The 14033-nt window shown below is 31.9% G+C and overlaps 1 protein-coding gene across 7 annotated transcripts in view; it reads right to left on the bottom strand.

The window, feature by feature from the left end:
• Window positions 1-14033, bottom strand: part of LOC103571586 (exocyst complex component 1) — a 107604-nt gene that overhangs the window by 20905 nt on the left and 72666 nt on the right. Inside the window, exon 4 of one of the 7 annotated variants that reach the window (XR_001345171.2) lies at window positions 2499-2812. The exons of the other annotated variants lie outside the window; for them this stretch is intronic. The gene's annotated coding sequence lies outside the window, so the exon portion shown is untranslated. The remainder of the gene's footprint in view (window positions 1-2498; window positions 2813-14033) is intronic. 7 annotated transcript variants of the gene reach the window in all.

Genomic DNA, 14033 nt, shown 5'->3' with positions numbered 1-14033 from the left:
CTGTCAATTCAAGTGGAGATAATGGAGCTTCAAAAGATATCACACAACAATTTGTTGGTGGTTTAAATTTCAACGCTTCCTTGAGACAACTAGGATGATAAGAAGATTTACAAGTCAAGCAGGTTTTGTTACTTTTAGCTACTTTCTTACCTCTAACACAGAGCATAACAGGACACACTAGATGATGACAGACATTTAGCGTGAAAGTTTATATTTTGATTTGTTTTGACAGCTCACTGATGTAAACAAACCACCACCAACAGGTTCCACTAACGCCACCTATGATTTTTTTCCCCAAATGCTTCTGAGTAGATGATAATAAGAGAAGTAAATATAAACGTCAATAAATAAGGCATTGGTACTATAACACCGGACGAACTAAAATCACTTTACGCTGATTAACAATAACCTCAAAATGACTCTGACGATAATATAAAAATTTATTTCTCAGCTTCTACTTCAGGAAAAACGAAGATTCTTTGCAACCTAGGAGGGCTGCAATAAAGAGTGTGCAACAAAATCTGAAATAAAGATGCCCGTTTAAAGGGTTTGTCGAAACATTCCCAATAATCAAAATGTAACACTAATTTTTCAAGTTTATTTTTTGAATATCTCGAAAACTATGATAGATACAGGAATGGTCTTAGTTTAGTTTTGAAGAGGACACTTGGGGTTATTGAAAAAAAATATATATTTTGAAAAACGAAACATCTTAAGAGATCCTGAAAATTTCAGAGAGGTGCTTTCTTTTTTTTCAAAATTATGAATTTTTTAATTTTGGCAAAAAAAAAATTTTTTTTTCACCCCTGAGTCTAGCATAGTTAAGAAAAAAAGGTCATTTTATGTAAAAGAAACTTTGGACGATCTAAAACGAAACTGTGGAACGCATGCAATACATAACTGTAAGAGTAAATAAAGAGTGGAGCAAATGATGAGAAAACTCACACATTGATTCAATTCATTTGTAGTGCAATGAAATTGTTAGTTAAACTATTAATGTATCAATTATCGGTTGCATGTGTCCCACATTTATCGTTTTAAATCTTACAAGTATTTTCATAAAACCCACAATCATGAATTTTCAGGACTAATTTTAATCGTTTTCTAGTGTATAGCCGCAATTACGGCCTTCTACACTTTTTGCCTTTATGTCGCAAACTGCTTTACATCTCCTCCTCTGCCTTCCGTTGTGCGGCTGTGGCCCGACTTGTGCTTATACTGTACTGCATCATTACGGTGATGCCCTACAACCTCCCTTGTGCAATGGAGGTGCAGTGGCTAGGGAAACCACAGAGAGAAAACCTAGCCAGAACAGTTCGGTTTTGGGTGAAGTTCCAGTGATCGATAAAATTCCCATTTTACCGATAACTGGATCTTCATCCCGCGCCTAGCGATCAGAGATCTTCGTTCGAACCCGACGTGTGGCTAAACGGTCACCCAGCCAAGTAGTGATCATGCTCGATGCTACTTAACTTCGGTGATCACCCGAGCCACGCGCGTGCCGAACGGCTGCCTCAGCCGCCTGAATTTTCAGGACTATTTGTAAGAAGTTCGAAATCTGCATGTGGTTTTAAATTTTGATGCGCCTCAGAGATATTATTTTACAGTCATGAGTCTGTTCTAAAAACGTGGTACATTAATAAGTTTTTTTATTTCGATCATTTTCTGCTTTTTAATATTATGTGTGTGAAATTTTTAAATCGATTTCGAACACCTTGATAACACCTAATTATATCTGAAATAGGAAATCGTTATGTCTACCTACCAGTAAACTATCAAACTAGTTGATTGTTTTTCTTTTTTCTGAAAAACAAAATTAAGAAGCAAACAAAATCATGTTTTATAAAACTTGTACTTAAAAATATCAAAAGCAATGAAAGCCATATCTTTTTTAGTTAAAAATTTTAAATACATCTGGAGGTCCTAGTCGTCGCATTCTTTCCATTTCCTTCATTAAATCTTAATTAAACGGTGTTTCTTCTATCGGGCATTCAGTTGTGAGTTATATTCGAGAATATAAGTCATATCCAGAAGTTAGTTTTAAAATTATTTTAAAAATTTAATACCGAGCATAGAAACAAATGGATACGAATTTTTTATTCGCTTTGTTTTTTTTTTTTTTTTTTTTTTCATTTTTATTTTTTTTTTCTTGCACTGTCATCAAGTTCTGAGTCATGCTTCAAATTTCAAATCTATAGTTTATCGGAAAGGTAGTTTAAAATCGGTAACAATATTCCACCCGAACAATTCATGAAAGTGCGTTAATAAAAGCGTGGTGAAATAATCTTTTTTTTTCTCAAAATGATATTTTTTTTTGTAACTATGCTAGACTCAGGGGTGAAAATAAAAAATTTTTTTTGCCAAAATTAAAAAATTCATAATTTTGCGGCCAATACCACGCCCTTTTGGGCATACTCACGCTGCGTAAACCCTATTTGTATATTCTGACTCCGTATATTATAAAAGCAAAATATAAGCATAAGCTCATATTAGCTTACCCTTTCACCATGCATAGCATGTGGGTGCCTTACTAACAGCCACCACGAGTCCGACGTCAATTGGACCCAAACACTCCTCCCATTTCAGGAAATCGAGAGACCCTGGTCGGAGTGGGGCTTGGAATGAGTGTCCCATGGTACCAATTCCTTGTATTGATCTACAGATTGCTCATGGTTAGTGGTAGAACGCAATTTCTCCCCATATCCATACGGATTTCCTCCACTTATAAGCACTAAGATTTTCAGATAAGCCATTATACACACTTGACCTCATCCATCTGTTACGTCCCAACCTGCTCGTCAGATGTCTCTGACTATTTTTAAATACTAATTATTAAGAGACTGATCTGAGACCTAAGTAATTAATTAAGATGTATATTGATAATTTAGCAAGTTGCATAATTAATAAGTCACTCTATATTATAGGATATAATATAATATATTAATATAACATAACATAATAATATAAAATAATAGAACATAAAATAATATAATTATTTAGAATATTTGAAACATATTGATAAAGTTATTTTTCTCTTAATATTTGTTATGTACAAATAAACGCTGACGCCTTGAGTAAATCCTCGAGACGTGCAGCTGCACAAACATCTATTTTGTTCTAAGATAACTTTATTCATAGATAAGTGACTCATTTGTTAATAATAAAAACGGAGAAAGCGTGAGAACGGAGAATGGATCATCGGAGAATATTGCTTATCACGATCCACTTCTCTATATCGAACGATGCGCGAGCCTGATGCCCAAGCGCCTCGTATTGATAAGCGACTTACTCTAGTTTTTTTCGATCTAGAGAATGCAGTCTGAAATATAGAATCATAGAGAGCAGTCAGGCTCAATACTAAATACTAAACTTTTTTCTCACCCTTTCGAAGTTATTGTTAGACGAACTTTAACAATTTATAAATTGATTCAATTGTATATTTTCACATTATTGAAATTATTCTTTTACAATTGAATAAATCGGATTGAGAAATAAAATAATAACCAGTTTATTTCAACCACCGAATGGTGGCTGTTCAACCCCTACTAAATAATTATTTATAATTATATATAAGTTCTCATTACGTCCAATTCAAATCGACCGCTCAACCACGCCAGCGCCAAAACATCAACCAGGACGTAACAACTTATTATATAATTAAAATTGGTGGCAGCGACGGATTCGAACAGCCCCCGAATAGACTGGTAAAATCTCAAAAATCCGAAAATTTTTTTTTACAAAAATTAACATCAAGTTCTCAAAGTGAAATTGAGCAACACAAAAAAAAATATTACAAATTTTTTTTTGTCGAAATCAGAAATTTTTTTTTCCTAAATAAAGAAAAAAAAAGAAGTAAAATTGTGAAACAGAAGTGAAAAGTTAATTGAGAATTGAAGTGAGTGAAATAAATAATAATAAAAATCTAAATAATTGAAATTAAAAAAAAAAAAATTCAAAAATAATTAAGATAAAATAACAAATTTTTTTTTTTCTCGTCGAACATTTAAATTGAAAATTGAATTTTTATTATTCAAGATCTGAAATTAAATTTTTTTTTCTGCTCTCAAATAAATTAATAAACAAAAAAAAAAGTATATAAATTTATAAAAATCATATACATCAAGAAAAAAAATAAAATTTTGTGAATTAACAATAAAATTCATAATAAAATTCAAGTAAGTGAAGTTAATGAAGAATTAAAATTTAAAATAAAATAAAACTACCAATATCATTCACGACGCCCGACGGACGCAGTTCAATATCAACTACAGCTGAGAAATCTACAGTCATCACACATTCTGCTCAACGTGTTTCCATCAACCTTCCGACGGCAACGAAGATCTCTATATCAACTACAATTACCGATTCATCTGAAATTCAAACCTGTAAACAACTAAGTAGTAAGTCAATTATATTGTTAAAAGTTTTTTTTTTCTGTCTTTCGAAATATCTATATAAACAATAATGAGTCTTGAACAAATGGAAGTTTCCCTTACGGAAACCCAAAATGAAGTACTAGCGTTAAAAGCTCAAATCGAACAATTACTAGCAGAAAAACTGAAATGAAAAATAAATTCGAAGAAAATTGTCAAGCAGCTATTTCTCAACAATTAAAAACACATTTCGAAAGAAATCCACCCGTGGGTACTTCACACCAACTACCTCCCAATCTTAATTTAACGAATAATTTAAGTGCAAATAACAAATTCGATTACAAAGAATTTTTCAAAACTATACCAGACTTTGACGGTATAAGTTATCCAGCAGAATCATTCATACAGGCATGCAAAGACGCGAAAGAATATCTAAGAGAAATAAACGAGGACGCGCTCGTTAGGATATTAAAATCCAAATGCAAAGGCGAACCTTTAATTAGAGTAAGCGGGTCAAACGTAAAAACAATAGACGAATTTATTGCATTTTTAAATTTAAATTTTAGATTAAGCAAACAAGTTTCAGTTTGGTTAAAAGAATTTAATGACTCGGAGCAAAAATCGAGTGAACGCGTAATGGACTTTTACCATAGAGTGAATAAACATTTACAGGACACTTGCTCAAAAATCGCGGATACGGGCGGTAATAGTAAAGATGAAAAAATAGTTTTGGCTAAAGAAACCGCGGTACAAGCATTTATTTCGGGTTTAGAACCAAGACTTGCTTTATTTTTACACAATGACGAATTCGCGGATCTTGCTACAGCCGCTACTGCAGCAACTAAAGGGGAACAAAAATTACAGCAAATGAAAAATATAAATAAACTTTACAAGCCATTCGATAATAATTCAAATAAAAATTGTTTCGCAATCCAAGACCCAAACCCACACAACACAATTAACCAAAATAATCACCACATTCGAAATTTGAATCCTTATCAGCAATTTAATAAAAATTATAACAGAAACAGTCGTGAAAAATCGGAACAGGTTAATAATCAAAATCGAAACAACCCAAATAAGTTTTGTAATTTTTGCAAAAGAAACAATCATAATATTTAGGAATGTAGAATTTTAATTCAAAGAAAGAATATTGAATCAAATCAAATTATAAACCAAAATATTCTTCAATGTGATTACTGTAAAATGAACGGTCATGCAGTAAACAATTGTCGTAAAAAAAATTATAATGAAGGAAAACGCGACGGTTTAAATGCAAAGCCGAGTACAGGTACGGGAAACGACCAAGCGTTCCCTCGAGTCGGCGCTCCGATGGGAAACGTAGCAATTCAGCGCCAAAATTTAAACAAAAACTAAGAATACCGACAAAAACTTATTCCGTGGGTGCCATGTCAATTGATTATAAACCTACGTCAATTATGTTCAGATCCAAAGATATAATATCTAACTATGGGAAAATTTTAGTAGACACCTGATGTAATTTAAATTTAATAAAATACGGGGAAGTAAAATATAAAAAATTAATCGACGAATCATATTGTTACAAATTGAACGGTGTCTCCGAGGCTATCACTTTGGGTAGAATAAAAATACAAATTTTTAATAAGGACACTTATTTTCATATAATACCGGACGAATTTCCTTTAGATTATACGGGCATACTTGGCATGGAATTTTTACGAGAACACGGCACAATAATAAATTTAGTAGACAATACGGTAACATTTCAACATTTAAATAATCTATAAATATCATTAACAGAAGGAGAATATTTCGTTTTAAAAGCTCGAACGAAAACGGCAATGTTTGTTCGAGTAGATAGTAAACTTAAAGAGGGTTATACACCTCGTATCGAATTTGAAAACGGTATTTACGCGGGCGAAGCTTTAGTGAGTAATAATAACGGAATCGCTTATTTGTACACAATAAATACTCTTGACAAAGATGTAGAAGTAAAAGTACCCGTAATTCCTCTGTACCCATTTGGGACAAGCGAAGACGAGGATACTGGTTTCAAGACGACACGGATAGATACGATAATAGTACCAGGGCCCGGGAAAATCGTGTCAACGAAGTGTTAAAACTCTTGCGTTTAAAACATCTGAATGAGGAAGAGCGTAAAGCAATAGTTTCTCTAGTAGAGAAATACGCTGACCTATTCCACATTCCAGGAGAACCACTGCGCGCTACAGACACTGCAGCTCATACTATACCCACTATCGATGACGTTCCCGTAAATACTCGACAATACAGACACCCTCCAGCACAGAAAGACGAAATAGAAAAACAGATAACAGAACTAATGTTAATGGATATTATTGAACCTTCGACCTCACCATATAATTCCCCTTTATGGATCGTACCCAAAAAGGCTGATTCTACAGGCAATAAAAGATGGCGTTTAGTTATAGATTATCGTAAATTAAATGATAAAACTGTTAAAGATGCATATCCACTACCGTTGATAAATGATATTCTTGATCAATTAGGTGGTGCGATTTATTTTTCAGTATTTGATTTAAAATCGGGTTTTCATCAATTAAAAGTAGATCCTAAAGATAAGCACAAAACAACATTTACAACTCCTCATGGTCATTATCAATTTAATAGAATGCCATTTGGACTTAAAAATGCTCCAGCAACGTTCCAAAGGTTAATAGATTTAGTTTTACGCGAGTTACAAGGAGCAGATCTCTTTGTTTACTTAGAAGATATAGTCATTTACGCACGTTCTCTAGAAGAACATAACACTAAATTCGAAAAATTAGCCAAACGTTTGCGAAGCGCGAATTTAACTCTACAAGCCGATAAATGTGAATTCCTAAAAAAAGAAGTAATTTATTTAGGCCATCTTATATCTGCCGACGGTGTCAAGCCTGATCCCGATAAAATTAAGGCGATCAAATGTTTCAAAACACCTGAAAACTCAAGTGAGAGAATTTCTTGGACTTGCTGGTTACTATCGGCGATTTATCAAGGATTTCGAAAAAATCTCTAAGTGCCTATCCGATCTTACAAGCAAAAACGCAAGATTTTCATGGGCGCCTGAACATCAGATAGCTTTTGAAACCTTGCGCGATAAACTATGTACAGCTCCGATATTGCAGTATCCAGATTTTTCGAAACCATTTATTTTAACGACCGATGCTTCGGGCTATGCAGTTGGAGCAATTCTCTCACAAGGCAAAATTGGCGAAGACACAATTGTTGCAGCAGCTTCTCGTGTGCTCAATAAACACGAAAAAAATTATTCGACCACCGAAAAAGAAATGGTCGCAGCCTTATTTGGTATGAAAACATTTAGACCGTATCTCTATGGCAGAGTTTACTCTTGTCACTGATCACAGACCGCTGGTGTGGGTAAACAATATGAATGACCCAACATCGCGTGTAATGAGATGGAGAGAACGGCTTAAAGAGTTCGAATGTACCGTATTATATAAGGCGGGAAAAATAAACACAAACGCGGACGCTTTATCGCGTAACCCAATAATTGAAAACCGCGAAGTTTATCCAATTAAAATTAAATGACGACCTGGAAAACCCGGAATCGCTAGATTGAGGACTTCAGATCCTTCAGACGATGGTTAAGTCTTTAAAAAGAAACCTAAATACAAAACTAATTCAGAGTCAATTAGCTCGAGTAACGATAAAAAAAATTTTAACAAAAATAATAATTCAAGTTCAGAGGAAATTACTCCAAGTAAGAAAATAATTCGCGATAAAAATAAAATTGCGACTAACTCAGTCGACGGAGTTAGAAAAATAAATTCAAAAATTCAAAATCTTGAGCAAAATACTCAAGCGGTCGGTCTAGAAGATTCGGTCAAAAAACGTCAAATTCTTGAGCCAAAAACTCAAGCGGTTGGGCTAGTCAGTAACAATACTATGGACCCAGTCGTCAAATCTACTAGCGACGGCAATAGGATTAGCTACCCTAGCGACCGGCGATTAGTTAAAAATAATAAAAACGGATATATCGGTAAAAATAAAAATTAAAAAATGAAAAGATCTGACGTCAGACGATATAATCCATATAAAAAATTTTCGAGCACTGAATCACTAAGCGAAGATGATTTAAGTAAAAATAAAAATGATAAAATATTCACAAACTTGGAAACAAATAATCCTCAAGAACTAAATTCAAATTCAATAAATAAAAACTTCAATTCTAAAAATCAAAATGAAAATAATAAAAATAAATTAAATTCTAACGAAAATTCAAATCGCATGCGTAATTCTAACGAGAATGCAAAATTAAAAAAAAATTCTAAATGCAAAGTCGTATCAAATCCAGAACCAGATAAATCAATAACTCTTCCTGATTATTCTGACGGATCGTCGTCATCAGGAGACATGTATGATGCTGTAACTCTGAGAAAAAAACTCATTAAAGACAACCCTTCGTATTTAAGTGACGAATCTGATATGACAGATTTCGGTTTGTCTTATATTTCTAATAATTCTATAAACTCTCCAAAACATAAAAATTCACGTAATTTAACACCAACACCTCAATCCCCAAATCCGCAAGTTGAAAGTGGTAAAACCACGAAAACTCCATTGTCATTACCACCCAACGTACAAACACCAGCTACATCTACACACCCAAATCCAAAAATACAGACAGATAAGAAAAATGTAAAAATTAATAAAAATAAATTTAATCCTTCTCAAATCAAAAGGACAACTAAAATGGCAGAGTTTACACCCTCTCCTACAATACGTTCACGTAGAAAAATAAATAAACAAAGTAAGAAAATTGAAAAAATAATTATTCCAGAAACTTCTGATGACGAATCAAACACTGACGAGACAGAAATGACTTATTCAAAAATATATTCAGAAAATTCAAATGACATTAGTACTGAATCACCTTTCGAAACAATCCCTATCACTCCAAGAACTCCTATCACACCCAAATCCATAAATAAAAAAGACATGGGAGGTGCAATTCCTTGGTCTTCTGACGAAGGAGGCGATTATCCAAAAATTATGGACGTCTCTGCGGTAATTCATAATGAACCAGAAAATAACATAAACATGTAAACTAACGACATAGGAGAAAATTCTTTTGTAATTGAACCCATGACAGTAGAATCACCCGACGAAACAAAAACCATAAAAACTAACACAATGACACAGGAAAAAATAGCCAATAAAAATACAGAAAAGACAAAAACAAACACTACAAAAATAAACCCAAATTTAACAGACGCAGACAAGAACAGACCTCACGGTACTGATGCAGAACAAACACATACTAATAAAATTACACCAGAACTACGTAGATCGACTAGAAAACGTAAACTCAAAACATGTTCATGCTGTACAGACTACGACGAACATACACATACACAAAAACAGATTCCGAATAAAATACAACATCTTGCGAAAAATTTTAAAAATAAAACAAAAAAGCCAAATAATAAAAATTCACAACCCAAATTACCAGACATAATGGTTACTCTAAAAGCAATTAAACGTCAACAAAATTTAAATAATAAACGAACTAATGATAGATTGTCAATAATAAACGAAAATACAAGCCCAGAAAATTCACAACAAACTACATCACGTAGAGAATCACAAAACCCTACACTAAATTCACCTGCTGATCGAAATTCAAAATCGCCTGAACGAATAAATTCATTCAGCGACCTGAACTTCGATCAACAGAAAAATTCAGCTGACGACGAAAATTTCGAACAGATAGAACAAATAAATTCATTTAATGACCAAAATTTTGACCAAATCGAACAGATAAACTCATCTGATAATGAAATAGACATACGACGAAATTCGACACAATTAAATTCGGACAGAAATCAAAACAAATCAAACGACAATGCGATCATAATAGCAAACGACAATTTATCTAACAAGGAAATAGACTCTGACGGTAATATATCTATAAATTCAAATACTTCAAACGACTACAGTAACGAGAACGTACACGAAACAAGAGATAACTTAGAAATGCAGAAAAATTGTTATTTATGTTTCATTAACGCTGATGGTACCGTACCAAGTGAAATCGGGAAACAGTTTTTAGTGTCAGGATATTTAAAATTAAGCCCTTTAACTAATTATAAAACAGGTCAAGTAATCAAAATGGGATCATCTAAAAAGAAAGTACTCGCGTTGATAACTCAAAGTGATAGTCGAGATACACCAACTGAAAAAGATTATTGTAAAGCTTTCAAAAATTTAAAGTTATATATGGAAAAATCAAAAATAAAATCAGTTAGTATTTCTCAAGGTAGAAGCAATTTATCAAAAACAGTTTGGACGAAAATTAAAAATATTATTGCTAAAATTTTCAAAGGTAGCGATTTAAAAATAATTATTTGCAAAGATGAAATAATAATACCTCCAGCAGAGGAAAGAGAAAAAATAATAGCCGAAAATCACGAAACTTCAATAGCAGGACATAAAGGAGTAACTAAAACTTATAATAGAATTAGACAAAAATATTTTTGGGACAATATCAAAAAGCATGTTGAAGATTTCGTTAGGAAATGTATTAGTTGCCAGAAAAAGAAATTAGTTAGAATAAAAACAAAACATCCGATGGTCATTACAGACACATCCGCAGAAGTATGGGATAAATTAGCATTAGATATAGTAGTACCGAATGAAACTTCAGCTAACGGATATTCATATATTTTAACGATGCAAGATGACCTTTCAAAATATTGTTTTGCAATACCTTTAGTGTCCATAACGGCTAAAGATATCGCAATAGCATTAGTCGAGAATTTTATATTAAAACACGGCTGCCCGAAAGTAATTTTAACAGACCAAGGTCAAGCTTTTATAGGTAAAGTAATGGGTTGCATAGCCAAAATTTTCAAAATGGACCAAATTAAGACAACAGCTTTTCATCCTCAATCGAATGGTTCTCTCGAGAGAAGCCACCAAGTTTTAACTGATTATATTAAACATTTTACAAGTCACGATGATTGGGATAAATGGTTGCCTCATGCCACTTTTGCTTACAACACAAGTGTACACGAAGGTACGAAATTCACGCCGTATAAATTAGTTTTTAGTAAAGAAGCACGATTACCATCAGAATTTTCCTATCTAGACGAGATTCCTACATACGCAGATTTTGTTAAGGAACTTGCAACTAGATTATTAGAATCACGGAAAGAAGCAAAACAAAATTTAGAAAATTCAAAGCAAAGATCCAAAGTACGGTATGATAAAAAAATTAATCCAGTAAATTTCAAAATAGGCCAAAAAATATTCTTAGTAAAGAATCAGAGAGATGGTAAATTTGATGATAATTATTTAGGTCCGTATAAAGTTACAGAAATATTTCCTGATAAAAATTATATAGAAATCGAATATAAACCGGGAAAGAGAAAAATCATTCATTGTGATAGAGCCAAAATTGCTTACAAATAAATAGGTTTTTTTTCCTCCCAGACGCATGCGTCTTTTTGTAGATACATTGAAATCTGTACCTCTCATATTTCTTTCCTTCCTGTTCTACTCTTTTCTTTTTTTTTTTGCCTTCTCACACAATATATATATATAAAAAAAAAAAAAAAAAAAAAAAAAAAACATCATGTTAATAACTTTTATAATTAATGAATGAATTTACTTTCTATACAGAAATTTTAATAAGAATGATAGTACCAATAATATCTGCTACGAATTGAAATTGAGTAATAATGCTAAGAAAAAAAAATAAGCTTCCAGTCTATAAACTTTCATAAAAAAATTAAAAAAAAAAAAAAAAAAAAAAGAAAACAGAAAAAAAAATAATTTTTTTTAACAGTATATAGACTCAAATAGAATTTTAATATAAAATTAAGAATTTGTACATTAAGTTTTACTTTATACATTATTTAATAGATAATTTTAATGCAAATGTATATAGAATTTTAAGCAAAAAAAAAAAAAAAAAGAGAAAAAAAAACTAACTAAATAATAGAAAGAAAAAGAAAGAAATGAAGAAATTTTTATAACCTATGATAAAGTAATATATTTAACAGTTAAAAGAAAATTAAAATCATAGTAATAATTACATCAAGAAGACCGGAAAGAAATCACATTCAAATAATAGTTTAAGGTTTTGGAATTTCTTTTCTCCTTAGCATAAACTTCTTACAAACATTATATCTTAAAGTTTTTTTTTGAAAAAGAACATATTTATAATTTTACAAGAAAATTTTATGAATTTGTCCTATTCGTAAAATCTTTTTTTTATATATACGCATATAGTCTACTTTTAAATAATTTGAAGAAAAAATTAAATTAAATAAAGAAAAAAAAACACTGTAAGTAATTTTATGAATATATAAAATATTTTTTTTTGTTTACAAAAAAAAATATAAATTTTTAAATAATTTTTTTTGGCCACAGATGCGGCATACGTGACGCATAATTTATCTCAATCGTCAAACAAATAGGATTAGGAAAAAAAAGAACATCGTCATTAAAATAAAACCATAAAAATGTTTACCATGGCTTACAAACAGACGGATTAGAAAGGGAATGGTTTTTTTTTAATGTCGCCACTAAAAAGGCAGGCGTCGAGTCGTAGGTCACAGGTCGGTACTTAGATTTCCCAAACTCCAAAATGCTTAAAATAGAGTTACAAATAAAACAATAAAGAAAATAAACTATATTTACAACAAGAGCTAAGGCCCAGAACAAGCGGGGCGCTTGTCTACCGGGTGGGGAGGTGTTAGGTCCCAACCTGCTCGTCAGATGTCTCTGACTATTTTTAAATACTAATTATTAAGAGACTGATCTGAGACCTAAGTAATTAATTAAGATGTATATTGATAATTTAGCAAGTTGCATAATTAATAAGTCACTCTATATTATAGGATATAATATAATATATTAATATAACATAACATAATAATATAAAATAATAGAACATAAAATAATATAATTATTTAGAATATTTGAAACATATTGATAAAGTTATTTTTCTCTTAATATTTGTTATGTACAAATAAACGCTGACGCCTTGAGTAAATCCTCGAGACGTGCAGCTGCACAAACATCTATTTTGTTCTAAGATAACTTTATTCATAGATAAGTGACTCATTTGTTAATAATAAAAACGGAGAAAGCGTGAGAACGGAGAATGGATCATCGGAGAATATTGCTTATCACGATCCACTTCTCTATATCGAACGATGCGCGAGCCTGATGCCCAAGCGCCTCGTATTGATAAGAGACTTACTCTAGTTTTTCTCGATCTAGAGAATGCAGTCTGAAATATAGAATCATAGAGAGCAGTCAGGCTCAATACTAAATACTAAACTTCTTTCTCACCCTTTCGAAGTTATTGTTAGACGAACTTTAACAATTTATAAATTGATTCAATTGTATATTTTCACATTATTGAAATTATTCTTTTACAATTAAATAAATCGGATTGAGATATAAAATAATAACCAGTTTATTTCAACCACCGAATGGTGGCTGTTCAACCCCTACTAAATAATTATTTATAATTATATGTAAGTTCTCATTACGTCCAATTCAAATCGACCGCTCAACCACGCCAGCGCCAAAACATCAACCAGGACGTAACACATCCTTTAGTGTTCTCTTATCTCCGAGTTTTTTGAGACCGCCATTGATGTGTTGAGACACAAAAAATCG

The sequence above is a fragment of the Microplitis demolitor genome, chromosome 9, assembly GCF_026212275.2.
Source record: "Microplitis demolitor isolate Queensland-Clemson2020A chromosome 9, iyMicDemo2.1a, whole genome shotgun sequence".
In the NCBI taxonomy this organism is placed as follows: Eukaryota; Metazoa; Arthropoda; class Insecta; order Hymenoptera; family Braconidae; genus Microplitis; species Microplitis demolitor.
Note: the sequence above shows the minus strand (reverse complement) of the source record. Positions and strands in the feature narration are given on the sequence as shown.